Here is an 18,276-nt window from a genome sequence, read left to right on the forward strand (position 1 = left end):
TCGCCGGACCGCCGTCGGTCCACCGGCGCCGCGCACGGACGCCGTTTGAGTTGGTGCCAGTTGGTCGGCGTTCCTGTGTCAGTTTTGCGAGCGCGGCTCGGCTGTCCGGGTCCTAGGTTTGCGGCCGATGGCGTGCCGTGATCGGTCTGATTGAAGGCGATAGGCGTGTTTTGCCTCCGGCTGCGTCGCGCCGGTGCCGACGGGAGCCGACCGCCCGGGTGGGCCGGTTGAAGAGGCGGTCGAGTTCGGCCTGACGGCAGTGTTTTCCGGAGCGCCGGAAACTGCCGGGAGGGGCGGAGCGACGCCGGGAGCGCCGGAGGCAGGCTGCTCCCTCAGCTGAGCAACTGGGCTCGACGACTCGCGTTCTTGGCCACTGGGCCCGCCGCTCGGCCGACCAACTTTGGCAGAAGTCCGGCGGAGGCAGCTGCTCATTTGTTGACGGGGTCGGCCGACAACGGCCTGACAATCAGTCATAGCCACTCCTCACTCTTCCATGCCGCTGATAGCACAAATTCTGATTAATCCGTTTTGCCTCATAAACATTCCATTGCAGGCGTCAACATGTGACCAGAAATACTTTAGGGGATCTAGCACGAGGAAACAGTTGGGAAAGAATCAACCTGTTTTAAGGCGGTTTTTCCTCGTGATGCCAGAGACGTGGCGTGTTTGTCAAAAGCCACGGAGGTGTTTGCCCGCCTCCGCTCTATCATACGACGAAACCCGTGTGTGACCCGCGTAAGAGATATTCAGGTACTGTCTGGGGATAGATGATAACCCACGACCGTCTGGAGGTGCGCATTGGAGCATTAGCGCATGATCCGTTAGTTGTGTGGGATAAATTAGCTGCTTGGCTGCTTGTAGAAGCGCAGCCAGCCATGTAAACCTTCGCTTTTGTCATGTCTCACTGGCCCGACATAGCAGCAGCATCAACATTCTGCTGAAGCGTATCCAGCTGATGTTTGGCGTGCGTTGAAAAGTTGGTGGACCCATCTGGAACAGTTTTTTTGTTATTTCTGGAAATGGCATGGAATGCCTTCACTCCACCGGTGGCCATGCGTTCAAAAGCTTCTTTCAAGCATATTTGAAATTTTAGCGTTGTGTTACGTACTTGGCGAGTTATTTTTCCATCGTGGAACGCTGAGATGCACAGACCCAGCGCATGTGCGCTTTTTGGCGAATGCTGTCACTCTGTGATCGGAGGCGCGGTGGACCGAGCTCTTCGGCCCGTCCTTTCGGCGCCTCCGCGGAGCTTGGAGTTGTGCAGGCTTTCGGCTGGCATCGTAACGTCCTCATCGCACGCTCTGCTCGCCGTGTGTTGGAAGCGCGGTGCTGGATGGCGCGCGCCACGTTTTCTCCCGGGCGTGGTCCCGGGCACTTGGCGCTGTCGACCGGCCGCCTAGCGGTGGAGTGCGGCGACGACGACACGCCGGCGAGGACGAGCACCCTCTGGGTCAGCTGGGCGCGACAGGACGGCTCTCGAGAGGCGGTGACACGGACGGCAGGACGGGCGGCAGTGACGCACGCGCCGGCGCGCCGGCGACGGCCACCGCCGCCCGTCGCCGGCCCGGCCGGGCAGCTGTCGCTCGACGCCGTCGTCGCTGGCACGCTCTGGTGATGGCATGCTCCTGTGATGGTACGCTCCGGTGATGGCACGCTCCTGTGATGGTACGCTCCGATGATGGCACGCTCCTGTGATGGTAAGTTCCGATGATGGCATGCTGCTGTGATGGTACACTCCAGTGATGGCACGCTCCTGTGATGGCGCGCTCCGATGATGGCATGCTCCGGTGATGGTACTCTCCGATGATGGAACGCTCCTGTGATGGTAGCTCCGATGGTGGCACGCTCCTGCGATGGTACGTTTTGGTGATGTCATGCTCCTGTGATGGTACGCTCCAGTGATAGTACGCTCCGGTGATGGTACGCTTCGGTGATGGCATACTCCTGTGATGGCACGCTCCGGTGATGGCATGCTGCCGTGATGGTAACTCCGGTGATGGCGCGCTCCTGTGATGGTACGCTCCGGTGATGGCATGCTCCTGTGATGGTAGCTCCGATGATGGCATGCTCCTGTGATGGTACGCTCCGATGATGGCACGCTCCGGTGATAGCGCGGAGCTGGGTGCCGCACGGCCGTCGCGTCCATACGTCCTTCATTTGTACACGACAAGATCTGTGGAAAGTTCCGAACATGCTCTGGTCAGAGATGCGAAATGTTTCTCAAACGATTGGTGAACATCACATATGAAGGCAGGAGAAGAAATCACATACGCCAGTCTTTTGGTGAGCATAGGTCAGTTCATTCTAAATCAAATAAGTTGCGGCAAAGCTTATTCGTGACGTCATCGTGTGTATTCACTCTAAGCTCACATATGAAGGCAGCGAAAATATCACAAACGCCAATTTATTTGTCATGGAAGTCTTGCGATCAGCCGTTAGGGGGGGGGGGGGGGGATTCTCTCCCGTTTCTTTGGCGCGCATTGCGCATCAATGCAGCCGTGCTGCGCGTTGTTGCACTTGTGTCCATTGCTCTGGTGGGCTGGGCCGAGCCCAGTGCCGGCTGACACAGCGGGAGCTGGAGATGACTGGCGAGGGATGTGACAGCACGGCCAGGCGGGATAGCCCAGGTGGACGGGGAGCCCAGACCCGCCTCATCACATGTATCGAGGCGGACGTAGCTCCGGTTTCCGATTTTCCCGGAAGCCAAACTGGGAGGGAGTTGCTGCGATCTTGCGGTCGTCCCTTCCACTAGATTCGCCGTGAGCGACATCAGGGCGTGTAATCGGTCCCTCCGTGCTGCTGCTGCCCGGACAGGGCAGCACCTGTGAGCTGCACAGATCTGTGTGTTTATTTGAATCACGTCACCGCCATATGGTGTCGTCACATTTAAATCCTAGGCCGCCGGACGCCAGCAGTGATCAGCTGGAGCCGGTGCTATGTCCGCATCAGTTCACATTACCAGCAGTGCTCAGCTGGAGCCGGTGCTATGTTCGCATCAGCTCACATTACCAGCAGTGCTCAGCTGGAGCCGGTGCTATGTCCGCATCAGCTCACGTCAGTGAGCTGATGCTGTAGCTGTAGCTCCGCATCAGTTGCTGGGCAACTTCACGCGTGGTTTCTCGTCATTCGTCGTCATTCAGCGGAGGCGATCGATTGACATAAGTTAGGGTCATTGTTTTATTGTCTTTGTTTTATGTTGAGATATTGCACAGTATCGTTCTCTGTGACCAGTTTTGATGCGGACTGGAGCTCCTGCTCTGGGACTGGAGGGTAGCGTCGAGGGTTATCCGGGCGGCCACAAGCTCCCCGCTACGGCCATGGTCGCCGGGGGGCTGAAGCGTGCAGCCTGCTGAGGCTATAGCGCACCTCTCTGTTTCAGTCCGAATGGCGATGCTAGCGGTCCGTCTTTGCGACAGGCTTGTTTGTGTGCGTGCGTATGTGGTTTGTGCGCATCACTGAGTAGCTCCTGTAGACGCTCGGTCACGGCGGCTTTTCCCAGACGACAAATGAGTCGGGTGTGGATTCTAAGCGGACTGGCTCTGGCAGCGAGCGATCCCCACATCATCAGCTGACTGACTGGCGGCGGGTCCCGACGCTAAACAGCTGACTGGCGGCGGGTCCCGACGGCGGCGCGTCTTGTGCGCGTGGCGCGGGTGACTCAGTGTTCGGGCTTTGGACGCCGCCGTGCCCGCCGCTCTGCACCGATCAAAGCCTGGCTCCGTACTGCTCGCGATCGACACGGTGCCGGACCGCCGCCTGGGGGTCCCTGCAGGCAAACTGCCGCCGACGCCCGGCCGCATTCCTGAGCCGATTGGCGCTGTTGGCGCAATGGCGCCCGTAATTAGCCCGAACCCCGCGAAGCCCCGCGGCTACGGCGGCGGCGGCGGCGGCCGGGCCGGTAGCCGGCGGCGCCAGGGAGAGGACCGGGGTGACGCGGCGCCACCCTCCGCTCGCGGCTGGCTGGGCTCGGCGCAGCCACTCGCGCTACCAGTGGTGGCAGCCGCATGGGGTCTGGTGGCGCCGCCCGGCCGCGACGGCCGGCGGCCGGCCACCGAGCCTCACCTCGTTTGACCCGACCTCCGCAGGTGGAGCGGCGCATGGTGGTGCCACTGCACGAGCGCTATGAGATGAAGGACCTGCACCCGAACACGCTGTACTACGTGTGGGTGGCGGCCGTCTCTGGCAGAGGCGAGGGTGCTGCCACGCCGGTCGTCCCGTTCCGCACCGAGGAGTATGGTAATTGTCTGGGCCGGTACTTTGGCTTTGTATTCGAGCTCCGCGGAATGATCAGCACCGTGCACTCACACCATGTTGTTGTTTTGCGTGCACAGTACTCTCACTTTATACTCCACTTTTATATATATATACATCGGACCTCACATCGTGCCTGGCACTGACGGGCGTCCGATCGCCGTCTCACGTACAGTTCTGGCTGCTTTCCGTACGGATGTTTGGCTGGCGTGCTCCGGCTGCGCCGGCTCGCGGTCTCCGCCGGCCGGGCCGGCTGGTACGGGGTTCGGGTGGGGGGGGGGGGGGGGGGGGGGGGGGGCGCAGGCCGCTGCAGCCTGAATCACATCCGCTTCATTGATGAGCTGGGAGCTGGTCGGGTGGTCGTGGCGTCGACTCAAAATTGATCGGGGAGATTTTCCGAAAGCGTCTTGATATCGCCCGGCATCGCTTCGTTCCTTTATTTATATCCCATCTTAAGAAATTTCCTGAACTAAAGCTTCGTTGGGCCAAAGTATCTTGCGCTTTTGGAGCCCGGTTTCGTGTGGGGGGGGGGGGGGGCAACCACTGAAAACCGTCTGAAACCACTAGAACTAGCTACTAACACTAGCCACTAGGATGACATTCCTGTTTTTGCGGGCGCTTTGGAGCATTTCGGGAAACGTGCAGCCGTACCTCAGGATGTTGCGAAAAGGATGTCTGCGTCCCTGTCCGTACCGGTCCCCCCACTGTCAGACGCCACGCTCACTGACCACCGTCTTCGGTCTTGGCGTCTGTGAGCACCGTCCCAGCACCATTGGCTGGCCTTTCAGTTTTTAAAAGAGCGCTAAGCGATCCCGCTTTTCCTGTCATTGTGCCTGGTCACCCCGCGTCGCTCGTCGGCCAGGAGACCCACCATCGCCCGAGGCGGCGAGAGAATCAGAACATGTTCGTCCCCGACAGGCGGTGGACAGAGATGCGGGGACTAGAAATTCCCAAACAGAAATTTGCGCAAGTAAGGCGACACTTTGCCCGTCCGTAGAATTCTGGTAGAGTTTCGTAGGTGCTGCTTGTTGGCTCAGCTCATGCCGCCGCGCTGGTGCCATCTCTCGGACGATGGCCGAACCAGCGCCGCGCGGCCGCCCGACTGCTCCGTCTGCCGTTCCGTTCAACATGGCGTGCCGTTTGATTTCGACACACGCGAGTTCGCTGCCTTTTGGTTGTTGAGCTGGACGCGCCGCTCGGAGTCGCCGGCGGGCGATGGCTGGTGCGCATGCGCATTGTGCTGTGGTGCCGCAGTGCCGGGCGGGGCGCCGCGGGCGGTGCGCGTGCGCGCGCTGGACTCGCGCTCGCTGCTGGTCTCCTGGCTGCCGCCGTCGGCGGACCTGCGGAACGGTGCCATCCGCTACTACAAGATCTTCTTGAAGCGCTCTGGCCAGGACGACTCGGACGCGGTCGAGATCAAGCTGAAAGACCCGTCGCATCGCAACTTCACGGTGGACGAGCGGCGCAAGTACACCGAGTATTCCATCAGTGTGCTGGCCGGCACGCTGGTGGGTGACGGGCCGCAGAGCCACCCGGTCCTGATGGTCCTTGCACGCACCGAAGACGACGGTACGTGGGAGTGACGCGCAGCCGGGGGAGGGGAGGGGGTGGGGGCCAGCCGGAGGGGGCGGCTAGACGGCGGGGGCTTGCTGGAGGGGGACGCCGAGCTGCGTGGGGGGTGCTTCGGCCGGGGCCGGCTGTGTAGGGACTGTTAGGCGCCCGGTGATGAGCAGCCGTTGTGTCGTCGGAGTTCTGAGGAGAGTTGGTTGGCTATGGCTCGGGCTGTGTTCCCTAGAGGCGAGGACTCTGCGGGGATCAAGGGAGAGTGATCGGTTTGCAGCCTAGGCACTGGTTTTCCCATGCGAAAGGTGTTTCAAGAAGCTGGATCTTTAACAGGGTTGAGTATAGGTGACATTATCGGCGTGTATTGTCGAGTTTTTATGGCCTTCGATACATGTATTGTGTAACCAATAGCCATACTGATGGGTTGTTAAACGATTGTCGCTGTGTTTCAACCTCAGATGGAACATATGCATTTGCTGCGAAAGAGGCTGCGCTTCTTGGAAAACGTGCTTTGGTTCAACACTTAGAAAGCTGCGGAATACTGTTTTGGTTCATCTTGGGATCTTGAACACCAAATGTATCTTGAACTTTTTCTTGTTCGTGAGTTGTCTTTACGCTACTTTTCGGCAAATTTGTGTTGTTGGCGTGCACCCATGGTGGGGAATAACACACAATAATGATTTCATTGCGACAACATTTTCGGTTATAGCTGCACTGTTGAAGGCAAAGTGCATAAGTTGCAGTATTTCAGGCGTTCTACTTTTGAAGAGATAAACTTTTTACTCTTCGTGGGACAGTTAAAATACAGAGTTTATTGATTTCCGTTTCAACCAGAATCGGACGCTATTGGACGTTACCATGATAAATATCCAGGCAAAGGCCAGGAGCATAATTCTGCGAGCGAATGACGAAATTGGTTAGTTGTCGAACCGAACTGCTTAAGGCCTTGCAGGTGCCCGCGATAGCCCCGCCGGTCTCAGCATATCAGGCTTCGTTTCATTCTAAAACGCTCCGACGCAGACTTGACAATTCGTATTGCATCAGCCCCCTGTAGTAGAGCAATGGGCCAGTAATGTGTGATCAGGCCCCCGTGGCCGGCGTGGCCAGAGGACGGGCACCACTGGCGGCCATCGTCCCGAGTCATTGGACTACGAGCGGATCGTTCCTTCGGTTATTGTGCCAGGAAACGTTGCCCATGGCTAAAAGCACCAAACTCACCCAGTGCTACGCAGGGGAAGGTCTGGAGCTCTAATATATATCCAGGCGGCTTTAAAGGAAATATGATATGTACTGTGTTGGGAATGAACCGCTGGCATTTGGTCAAACTGCGTTTAAGACAGTATGTCGTCATGAACCTTTCTATGTAGCATCACGAATCCGAGTGCGGACTGAGATGCCTTTCTTTCTCGCTCTTTTTGGTGTTTTGTCTCTTTATCTGTCACTAGCAATTCATTGTGACCTAGCGCACAGTTGTATTGCACATTTCCAGCACGCAATCGTAAATAGGTGCCCTTTCCAGCCGAGGAGTGGGCTGGGAGGGGTTAGAGCACGCGCACTGGGCAAGACGTCAAATTAACTCATAAGGACGGTCGGGGTCGTTTTTTAGCTTCAGACACGCCAAAAAAGCCGGCTCCGGTCAGGTGAAGGTGAATCAAAAGGTACTGCTCGAAACAGCAGACCCCCTTAAAAACTGAGATGAAAACGTGGCACCCGTTTTGCGGGGGCTAGAGATTCCTCATTCATAACACTTCATGGTGTGTGTGCCGGGAACACTCGGCTTGTCACCTAGCGATACATTGCTTTGGGCTGGCCGATGCGGATGTGTTCACACCCCAGAATCACCACCGCTTGATTCCAGGCGGCCGTGGCCGTCTGCGCTTGGTCGACCCGACCGGCTAGAATGCCAACTTCCGTGCTGCCAACTATCATTTCTGACGCGGCGCCGTCGGGCGCTGTGGCCAGTCCAAGCCATGGCAGACAGGGTTTGCTACCGCTGCTGTTTGCCGAGAAAAATTAGCCATGGGCCGTGCCATGGTGCTTGGGGGCCTGCTGAACACGAGGCGGCCGGGATAACTGGCTGTGCGTTCTGTGTGGCGGACGCCTCCCATGCCTCGTCACGCAGAAGAGCCCCGGAATTGAGACAGTGCCCAAAGGTGTGCGGTGTGTGATCTGGGCGCTGTCAGAAGTGTTACCAAGCATTAGCCGTCTTCAAGAAGGGTTATGGGCCGTAGCAAAGGTGTAGAATGTTCAGGCGGGGGTCACTTAGATCATAGAGACGTGAAGGAAGCCTCATGAAGCATGCGATAGGGGCCGAAACGGCCGTTCTAACGACATCAATTGATCTGTGCATCAGCAGCGCGCTTGCGCTCTGGTTGACGTATCTGGAGGGGTTTGCTCTGTTTCTTCAGTAGGCCTGTCGTAGGCATCACTTGACACTCCTTGTGCATGGTCTTCTTTCACAGGGCCTTCTGGTCTGTAGCTCTCAGTCGTCACCAATTTTGACATCCCGCCACTATTTTAGGGCACCGATGCGCCCCCCGACCCATTGTGCGCGCATCGAGGGCCGGGTAACTTTTGCTTGTCGTTTGTTTTTGGTCAACATGGTGTGCGGTGATTTGATATCTGGCCTCTCTTTCTCTGTTTCTCTCTCCCCTCCTCCCGTGACTGTGCGTGGTCCTCCATCTCTGAAAGGCCGGCAGTGAGTACTGAAGACTCTGTGGCCGCCAGCTCGGCCAGTCCGGACATGAATGCCGCCAGATTCGGCCGCCAACCGTTGTCGTTAGCCGTTTGCATGGCCGGGTTCGGCCCTGGACGTTTTCCCTCATTACCTTGCGTAGGTGGTAGTGATTCGATGCGGTGTCCATGGATGCCGTGAAGCAGACCCTTGGCGCTGGTAACAGTTTCCCTACGTTCGTCAAGTTGGCACCACGTTCACATTCAGATTCAGGTCCATATTCTGGATTCAGCGGACTCCTCAAATTGCCCCGAAACTTTGCACACAGATGCAGTTGGATCTCCTGAACACAATGAGCACAAAATATCGGACCGCTACGCCCTATTACCGGAGATATATCAATATCAAAGATCACGATAAAAAGGCGGACCCCTTCAATTCTTTCTAAACTCCGCGTGCTACTAGATATTGACCTACTGATTACGATAAATACAAAATCTTGGACCGGTACGCTGTATCAAAAAAGTTATAGCTGTTATGATGTCAAGGTCGTGAATGTGGCACGTATTGCACTTTATCATGCTTAACTCAGTTTCATATTCGAACTTCAGCGGGCTCCTTAAATTGGCCTGAAACTTTGCACACAGATGCAGTTGGATCTCCTGAACACAATGAGCACAAAATCTCGGACCGGAACGCCCTATTACCGGAGATATCACAATATGAAAGATCACAATAAAAAATGCGGACCCTTCAATCCTTTCCGAAATCCGTGTGTGGATACATATTAGCCCTCTGATTACGATAAACACAAAATTTGGGACCGGTACGCTGTATCAAAAAAGTTATAGCTTTTCAAATGCCGAAGCTGCCTAGGTATGACGTATATGAGACATGGATCCCATTCTCTTCATCCTTGACTCAATCTTTGATATTGATATATCTCCGGTAACAGGGCGTACCGGTCCGAGATTTTGTGCTCATTGTGTTCAGGAGGTTAAACTGCATCTGTGTGCAAAGTTTCAGGGTAATTTGAAGAGTCAGCTGAATCGCGAATATGGACCTGAATCTGAATGTGAATGTGGTGCCAACTTGACGGACGTAGTTTCCCTCTACCGCCTCCGGGGAGGGGTCGGGGCCTGGGGGAGGAGCGGTGGAGAATGGGGCGAGCACACAAGTCAGCGGAGTCGCGGTTAGCCCACGTCAACAGGTCGCCGCGCCGGCTGTCAATTCTCAATACCCACTTGGCATGCTCTATGTCTCTCTATTTGTCTCTGTTCAAACAATGACTCGAGCGCGTCTGTCGCCATATAGATAGCTGGGTGTCGTGTTCGCGTTTGCCATGGCGTTCTTCTCATAACCCAGGCGGGCTAGTCCTCGGCCAGTGAGCCGCGCTGTACAGACACTGTCCCTTGCTAACGTAACGTCGGCTCCCATCTCCTCTGCTTGTGAGTGATTAGGCAGGCGCCGTGTGCGGCGGCGCTGTGGCAGCGCTTGGTTAGCGGCAGTGGCCGCGTGGCCGGTGTTGGGCGTGCTGTGTGTGTGCGGGGCTGGCGGCCGGACTGAGCTGAGCGCCGCTCCTACAGTGCCGGGCAAGCCGCGCAACCTGACCGCCCGCGTGCTGAACTCGACGGCCGTCCGGCTCACCTGGTCACTACCCACGGACCGCGAGCGCAACGGCCTGATCCTCGGGTACCAGGTCCTCGTGCAAGAGCTAGGCGCGGAGGTGAGGCGATCCGACCGACGCCGGCCTCGTGCAGCCGGCCCGGTCTAGCACCGGCGCCAGTCACCGGCCGGCTAGGGCCCAGGCCCGGGCCAGCGGCGGAAGTGGGGCCGCACCCAAGTGCGGCCGAGTGCTTGGATATTGGACTTAAGATTATGCTTCACGCGCTTCACTCTGTAAAATGCGCACGTTTATATGGTAGTTCAAGTTATATACTGTGACAAAATTAGAGGTTCAGAACAAAGACACCAGACTAACAAATACGTGGTCAACGACATTGAACGAAGATGGGCGCGGTGTTATCTCCAGCAGCAAACACCTTCACGACTCAAGAAATGTGCCCGGAGAGCGAGTGAACATCGGCAAGCTCGCCTTAAAAATTACATATCCTAGACATGGGTTTTTCTCTCTGCGTGTCACGTAAAACAACACTTTGCCAGAACTAGTTACACATACACAGGAATGAAAAATTAGACTAGCATTAGCCTTATTCCTCGGAAAAAAACAGGAGAACAGAGATATAGTTAGGCTGATATTTCGGCAACATGTCTTTATTGAAACAATACCAGACATTAATTTAGAATTGCCTGCCGATGCTCCTACGCGATTTTTCAGGGTTTTTTTTTGAAAGAGCAAGCCGCAGTTTTTACTTGACACCAACATTCAGAGGATTAAACAAAGAGGGATTGGCAGCTATTACCAAGATACCGTGCCTACCTGAGAATTAGAAAGCCCGAACATACGTGTACATGCAAGCGACTTCAAGCAAATAGACATCACGCATCACGTTTCATTCGAACATATAAGCAAGTTGAAGCAAACAGGTATCAAACATCGCGCAACAGTTATGCGTGCGAACGATTTCAATTGAACAGGCAGCGCGCATCGCGCGACAGGCATCACTTACACATGTAAACGATTTTAAGCTAGCACACATCACACATAAAGGCACGTATCACACTCGCATAATCGGCCATGGTGGGCCCTGTATGCTAAGATTTGGTCGCCGACTTTTTATAAGAATAAATTCACTTATTTTCATGTATGGGTGGTCCTGTGTTCTGTGGATGACTTTGAGCTTTAGAAGAGGGATAGGATCCATACTTCCCTCGATTTCAGCCTAAGCGTGTTTTGCCAGAAAGTAGTCATCGAAACGGGTATTCCCTGTTTTGTTTTTAGCGCCTCGCAGGTGTTCATTATATCTTAAACGAATAGGGCGCATGGACTCCCCGGCATACAGTATGTCCCTCCCATGTTTTTTTTCACAAAGTGCACACTTGATTTCGTAAACCACGTTTTTTGCGTGCAATACCCCTCGGAACCCAGAACTGCCTAAATGATATCTGTTGCCACCCGGCCACTTTGGTTTCGAGATGGAAGGTTTCACCGCAGACTTTTTAAGCTGGTTGTCGTTTTTTCCAAGCTATGCGCACGCCCAGTTTTGATTTTTAACCAACGTTTTTCCTGCTTTTTTCGGAAGAGCAAGGCTAATGCTGCTGTATTGTCTATGTGGCTAATGATCCTCTGTGATGCACTGAAGAACTTATGGAATGAAAAAGAATTCGGAGCGTTTGCGTGATCTGAGGATGTGGCAGGGATGACGTCACCGATCACGTCACCGTGTGCCAGCCTGGTCCTGCTGGGCGGCCGTCCGCCTGGCGCCCGCCTGACGCCTGTGCCGCGCCGCTCGGCAGGGCAACGGCCGCTCGTCCCGGCCGCGACGCTACGAGATCCGCGACGGCGAGGCGGCCGACTACACGGCGGCCGACCTGCAGCCCAGCACCTCCTACCTGTTCCGGGTGGGTGGACGCGCCGGCCGCTGGGCTCTGTCCCACGCCTCTGTTCGCCCCGGGCCTTGGTCGGCTGGTGGGAGAGGTAGCGGCGAGAGACATGAGATATCGCCGGGAGAAGGGGTGGATGCTCCGGCGGCTGTTGGGTGGGCGTGGTGTTGGGTGGGCTGTTGGGTGGGGTGGCGTGGTCGTGCGGTGTCATGCGAGCGCACGCGGGGTTGTCGGTGTCGGTGTCGACGTGGTGCGCAGACAGTGCTGCTGGCCTTGCAACGAAAGCAAGCTACATGCGCTGCCTGGGTCGTCGCAGTCTACTCTGTAAGCTGGCCACCAGTTGGGGTGATGGCCGACCGGTGCCTGTGGCGTGCTCTGGTCGCTCCGTGCGGTGCTCTCCTTGGGCGCGGCCGACCGTCGTCTGACGCCTGCGGCCGTGTCGGCGAGCCTGAGCTGTGTCGATGCGCCGCCGCCAGGTGTCGGCACTCACTCGCAAGGGGGACGGCTCGCGCAGCGGCGCGGCGCGCGCCACCACACAGGGCAGCGTGCCCAGCCGGCCCGACGTGCTCATCAAGTGAGTGGCTGCGGTGCGAGCGGCGCCCGCAGTGTGCGCTGCACTGGACCGGCTCTTGGCGGCGGCGAGACGTCCCTGGCTGAAATCGTGCGCCTGACCAAGGTTGATGAGTACTGCAATGAGTGCTGTCTTGATGGGTATTGTAATGAGTACTGTGTTGGTGAGTACTGCAATGAGTACTGTGGTGATGAGTACTGTAATGAGTACTGTGTTGATGAGAACTGTAATGAATGATGTGTTGGTGAGTACTGTAATGAGCACTGTGTTGGTGAGTACTGTATTGAGTACTGTGTTGGTGAGTACTGTAATGAGTACTGTGTTGGTGAGTACTGTAATTAGTGCTGTGTTGATGAGTACTGTAATGAGCACTGTGTTGATGATTACTGTGGTCGTGGTGCTTCAGGGAAATGCTGAAAGCGGGAAGAGTGTGGACCGACAGTGGGCGCCAGCTCATCAGGGACTGACCGATGCGCACGTGTCCGGCAGAGTGATCAAGGAGGAGGAGCGGGTGACGCTGGACGTGGAGTGGTCTCGCCCGACCGAGACGCACGGTGTGTTACTCGGCTACCGGCTGCGCTACGGCCGGACGGGCGACGCCGCCAGGCTCAGGGAGGTCACCATCGCCGGAAACACGACCCAGTACAAACGGCTCAGCGACCTGGGTTAGTCGGCCCCCGAGAGGCCAATTCGCGTGTCTCCTCTCCGCCCCGACCCGCCAATCCCCTCGTGGGTGGGTGTGTGAGTGTGGGTGTGAGTGTGAGTGTGAGTGTGAGTGTTGGTGTGGGTGTTGGTGGGTGCGTGTGTCCGCGTACGCACGCACACACGCGTGCACGCGCGCGCTTCCGGTGGCGTGGCTGGCAACGCGCTGTCGTGCGCCCCACTCCCACCCCCGTGTACCGGACACGTGCCCGCCGAGTCCTGAGTCCCGCCGTAAGTACTGTCGTGGTTCCTGTAGTGAGTCCTGTCATGAATCCCGCCGTAAGTACTGTCGTGGTTCCTGTAGTGAGTCCTGTCATGAGTCCCGCCGTAAGTACTGTCGTGGTTCCTGTAGTGAGTCCTGTCATGAATCCCGCCGTAAGCACCGTCGTGGCTCTTACAGTGAGTCCTGTCATGAGTCCCGCCGTAAACACCGCCGTGGCTCCTGCAGTGAGTCCTGTCATGAGTCCGGCCGTAATTCCTGCCGTGAGTCAGACCTGAGTCGGCTGGCTGGCCCGGGCTGAGCCGTCGCGGCCGGCCGGCAGAACGTGGCGTCGAGTACGAGTTTCGCGTGAGCGGCCGGAACGACGTCGGCCACGGCCAGGAGCAGATCATCACGTACAACGCGAGCGAGGGCGCGCCGTCCGGCCCCGTCACCAACGTCACGTTCAGGTGGGTGGCGGCCGGGCGGGGCGCCGCTGCCGACGCGCCAGCAGTGGCGACTCAGGACCTGGCCAGCTTAGCCGCCAGGAAACATGGTATGTGGGCTGTGGGGGAGGAAGGGCAGGAAATAAACAAATTTGCCCTTTTAAATGACCAAATTTGACCAAATGACCAATACATTTCTGAAATGGGCACAAAATGACCATTGCAGTCGGCGCGCCCTAAAACACCAAGACACAACAGTAGCACCCTGTAATTTTCTCTCGTTTCATACATTTGATATATTGTAATCAATCAACCTATTAATGTCTTACGATTGTTTTCTCGGGCCTTTGCGAAGAATCGTACTCCTTAACATTCTGGATGCCTTTTTAGCCATGTATTGCATGCTTTTGCTACAAAACTACAGGATGTCAGCGATAATTGTTCAGAGATGATACAATCCATTCCTACATAAATCATTTTTTTATTCCGCGGCATTACTCGGTTTGGGGGCATTTCGGACGATTGTGTGCTTTTGACTTCAAAACGCGCCTAATTTGCCAGCGTACCAGCGTTGTTGGCGCCAGCGGATTTTGCGCTTCGTGAGGAATGTAGTGCGATCTTGGTATCTTGTCTCGTGTGATCTTCCGCGCAGTAATGATATACTCGAGTCGCTTCCGCTCTCGCTATTGACCCTTGGCTGGGATGACTTGCGGTCGGTGGGTAGCGGGCCGCCCAAGGTCACATGAGGCTATAGGGCGCAGTGGACTGTGCCGAGGATTACGACACGCCAAACTTCCGCACAGAATTCTGCCTTTGAATCTGAAACTGTACGATCGCCTGGTGGGATTGAGGTTCACAGAACATGGGCTGTTTAGCGTGAACTTACCGACACCGGAAACCCATGCCACCTAAATGCTCCGATCAAATGAAAAAATGAGATAAAAGCATAATAAAACATCACATAAAAGGGTAAAGCAGGCTCACAGGTTCACAGGTTTACAAACAGACAAAACAGGTTTAGGCCACATTTGCATTGGGCGAACAGATCGCTGCAGGTATTGCGGCTAGAATGGGAGCGGGCTTTGCTGTGACGTGTCCACGTAATTAAAAGCTTATCCTGGCGGCCTCCACTCGGACCTCTCGACGTGCCTGATCCGTTGTCACGCACGGGGGAGCACGCGGCTGTCGGCCATAAGTAAAACCGGGACACGGGTTTGCGGATAACGACGCGTTTGCCACAGGTGCTGCTGGTGCTAGTTTTTCGGCGGGTGATGTCGGACTGACCGTGCCCTCCTGCGGGTGATGTCGTGCCCTCCGGCGGGCGATGTCGGACTGACCGTGCCCTCCGGCGGGTGATATCGGGCCCTCCGGCGGGTGATATCGGGCCCTCCGGCGGGTGATGTCGAACTGACCGTGCCCTCCGACGGGCGATGTGCCCTCCGGCGGATGATGTCGGGCCCTTGGGCGGGCGATGTCGGGCCCTCCGGCGGGTGATGTGCCCTCCGGCGGGTGATGTCGGGCCCTCCGACGGGCGATGTCGGACTGACTGTGCCCTCCGGCGGGTGATGTCGGACTGGCTGTGCCCTCCGGCGGGTGGTGTCGGACTGACCGTGCCCTCCGACGGATGATGTCGGGCCCTCCGGCGGGCGATGTCGGACTGACCGTGCCCTCCGACGGGTGATGTCGGGCCCTCCGACGGGCGATGTCGGACTGGCTGTGCCCTCCGACGGGCGATGTCGGACTGACTGTGCTTTCCGACGGGTGATGTCGGGCCCTCCGACGCGCGATGTCGGACTGACTGTGCCCTCCGGCGGGTGATGTCGGACTGACCGCGCCCCCCGGCGGTGTGTCGCCAGATTCCAGGCGACCGATCGGGTGGCGTTCACCTGGGATCCGCCACGATCAGACCAGCGAAACGGCAAGATCACCGGCTACAGTGTGCAGCTCCACAAGGAGGGCAACCTTGACCACGTGGAGCGGATGCACCCCAACGACACCAAGGTTTGCGACATCCGGTCCCGCACGTGCCTCCCATCTCTTCCCTGTCCTGACATAGCTGGCAGAGGCCGACGCATTAGGCCGACTCCGGCTGGTATAACAAACTGAACTTCAGTGCTTGAGAGCTAGTCCAGCACTGCTCTCACACTGTCAGATAAGTATGGACCCTTTTCGTGCGGGGGCCTCGTTGGCGGCCGCGGGTGATCAAAGAACGCCTTTGTTTTAATCGTCAGGTGTTCGGTGTACCGTGACGTACGGTAGCGTTGCGAGCGATGGCGGCGCGCTCTCCTCGGCGCGCCAGTCGTGCTGCCCGTCAGGCCGCCGTGTGCCGTGCAGGTGGTGTTCACCAAGCTGGAGGAGAGCACGGCGTACGTGTTCCGGGCGCGCGCCAACACGTCGGTGGGCGCCGGGCCGTGGAGTGCGCCCTTCTCTGGTCAGCACCGAGAGTGACCTGGTGCGGCCGCCCATCAACCTGCGCGCCATGGCCACCAGCTTCTCAAGCGTCGAGGTGTGGTGGGAGCACGTGCACACCGCCACACAGATCGTCGGATACCAGGTCAGTGGGCGAGACCCGGGGCCGAGACGGCGCCACGCCGCGGCCGCCAACCTGCGCGAACGTCATGTGGCGGGCGGGTATGTCTGTTGGTGGGGTGGGGCCGCGGCTCATCGCAAGCGTTGGCTTCGTCCCCGATGCCGTACGTTCTGTCCATCTCCTGTTTTCTGTCCGTAAAGGGAATATTCCACATTGGAAGATATGGAATCAAGCATCAGATTTGATGAAATAAGCTCATGTATTACTCTCGTTATGTTTTTAATTGGAAAAGATTGCTCTAGGCAACAAAAGCTTCTTTTTTTGTAAATATGCTCATCAATAGATCACCTTTTGATTACGTCATGAAACGCTTGTGTGACGGCACTCACTAGTTCTTCAATCCCCCGGCAGTTAGCCTCCCGGGTGGTGATGATGGCTGTGTGCTGAACCAAATATCGTTACGACGGGACTCGCGACATGACAAATAGCGTGCTCGTGTTTGGCCCTTGCTGGTGTTCTGGCATATTGTTTTCCGTGATTCTAAGCTGTGTACTTTATTGACCTCTCGGCTATAGCGCTTTTCTCATGTTTGTCGATTACAGGCCTTTTTTCCGCGCTAAATAGGCAGGATGCATGACTTCTTGTATTTCTCAGCACAAAACGTGATTCGTGAAGAATATCCGACCGACCATTTTATCGTCTTATCGTATTTCTTGGCGTCATCTTGAATGCTCGCAATGCCCCGCTTGTCCGGGGCAGGGTGGCATACATCAGTCGCGTGTTGGCCGAGTGGTCCCTGCAGGGTCCTCGACCTGGCTCTCCCTTACACAACATCAGTGAGAGCCAGTTGACGGCCGTTTTTTCTGGCAAGCGCACTCACGAGCGTTACATGTGAATGGCTTGACAATTATATTTGCTTGACCTTGAACGCCGCGTGGCCAGTTGAATGGCAGGATTTGAATGGCATTGTGCCGCGAAGGATGGCTTGGCAATCTTGAAATAGTTGGCACGAAGTAGTATGTACATTGGGGTGGTGTCATCAGTAACGAAACCAAGTGAGACAAAGAAGTTTTCGCGCAGGGGTCCAAAAGTACACGACGTAGCAAAAGTTATTCCCAAAAACTTAATTTCGTGACGCGCGAGACGATAAAGATATCGCCGTAACCGATGCCTGGCGTTGCATTCACCAGTGCTGGGCGGCGTTCGTCACCGCAGGTAACACTAAGCCGTGGCGGCAAGCGATACAAAATACCATTGCGTATGGAAACGATGCTACCGAGCGCTCCTTAGGCCGTCGTACGAGATTGTCCCGGTCTAAGGTCTAATATGCGGATCCGACATTGGCTGATTGGTTCACGTATGGCGGAACCTCTACGTGCTGTTGAGAATGAGCTCGCACGGGTATCTTGGTTAGTGCTGCTTTAGATTTTCACTTCTCTGAAACGACTCCCGTGATGCAAACAATACCATGCATAGCATATGACTCAGAATAAATTGTCTGGTGCACAACTTAATGCATATAGCAGCTTGTACCACGTGCGTAGAGAGGGGGAGGGGTAGGGTGCCCCCATGCACAGCTTGCTCGCGGCCGAGCCTGCCTGTTCGATGCACCGGCCCAAACAGCAACTGCTCACAGATTGGAAACCCAAAACGCCTGTTGGCAGAGATCGCGCGGTAGCAGAAATACCTTTGCAGTTGGGCCCCACATATTGCTGAAGCTCCAGCTCCGGCCGGCGGACGTCTTCGGCAGTTCGTGCTCCTAATTCGGGGATAATGCTTTTTCATATTTACCTGACGTGGTTCCATGGTCCGATTCGCCGCTGGGCTGCCACGCTT

At 56.5% G+C, this 18,276-nt stretch overlaps 1 pseudogene; it reads left to right on the top strand.

Moving 5' to 3' along the window:
- LOC119112352 (tyrosine-protein phosphatase Lar-like) overlaps positions 1-18,276 on the top strand; it is a 65,762-nt pseudogene that overhangs the window by 37,075 nt on the left and 10,411 nt on the right.

The sequence above is a fragment of the Pollicipes pollicipes genome, unplaced genomic scaffold, assembly GCF_011947565.3.
Source record: "Pollicipes pollicipes isolate AB1234 unplaced genomic scaffold, Ppol_2.1 Scaffold_7261;HRSCAF=8764_pilon_pilon_pilon, whole genome shotgun sequence".
Classification (NCBI taxonomy): Eukaryota; Metazoa; Arthropoda; class Thecostraca; order Pollicipedomorpha; family Pollicipedidae; genus Pollicipes; species Pollicipes pollicipes.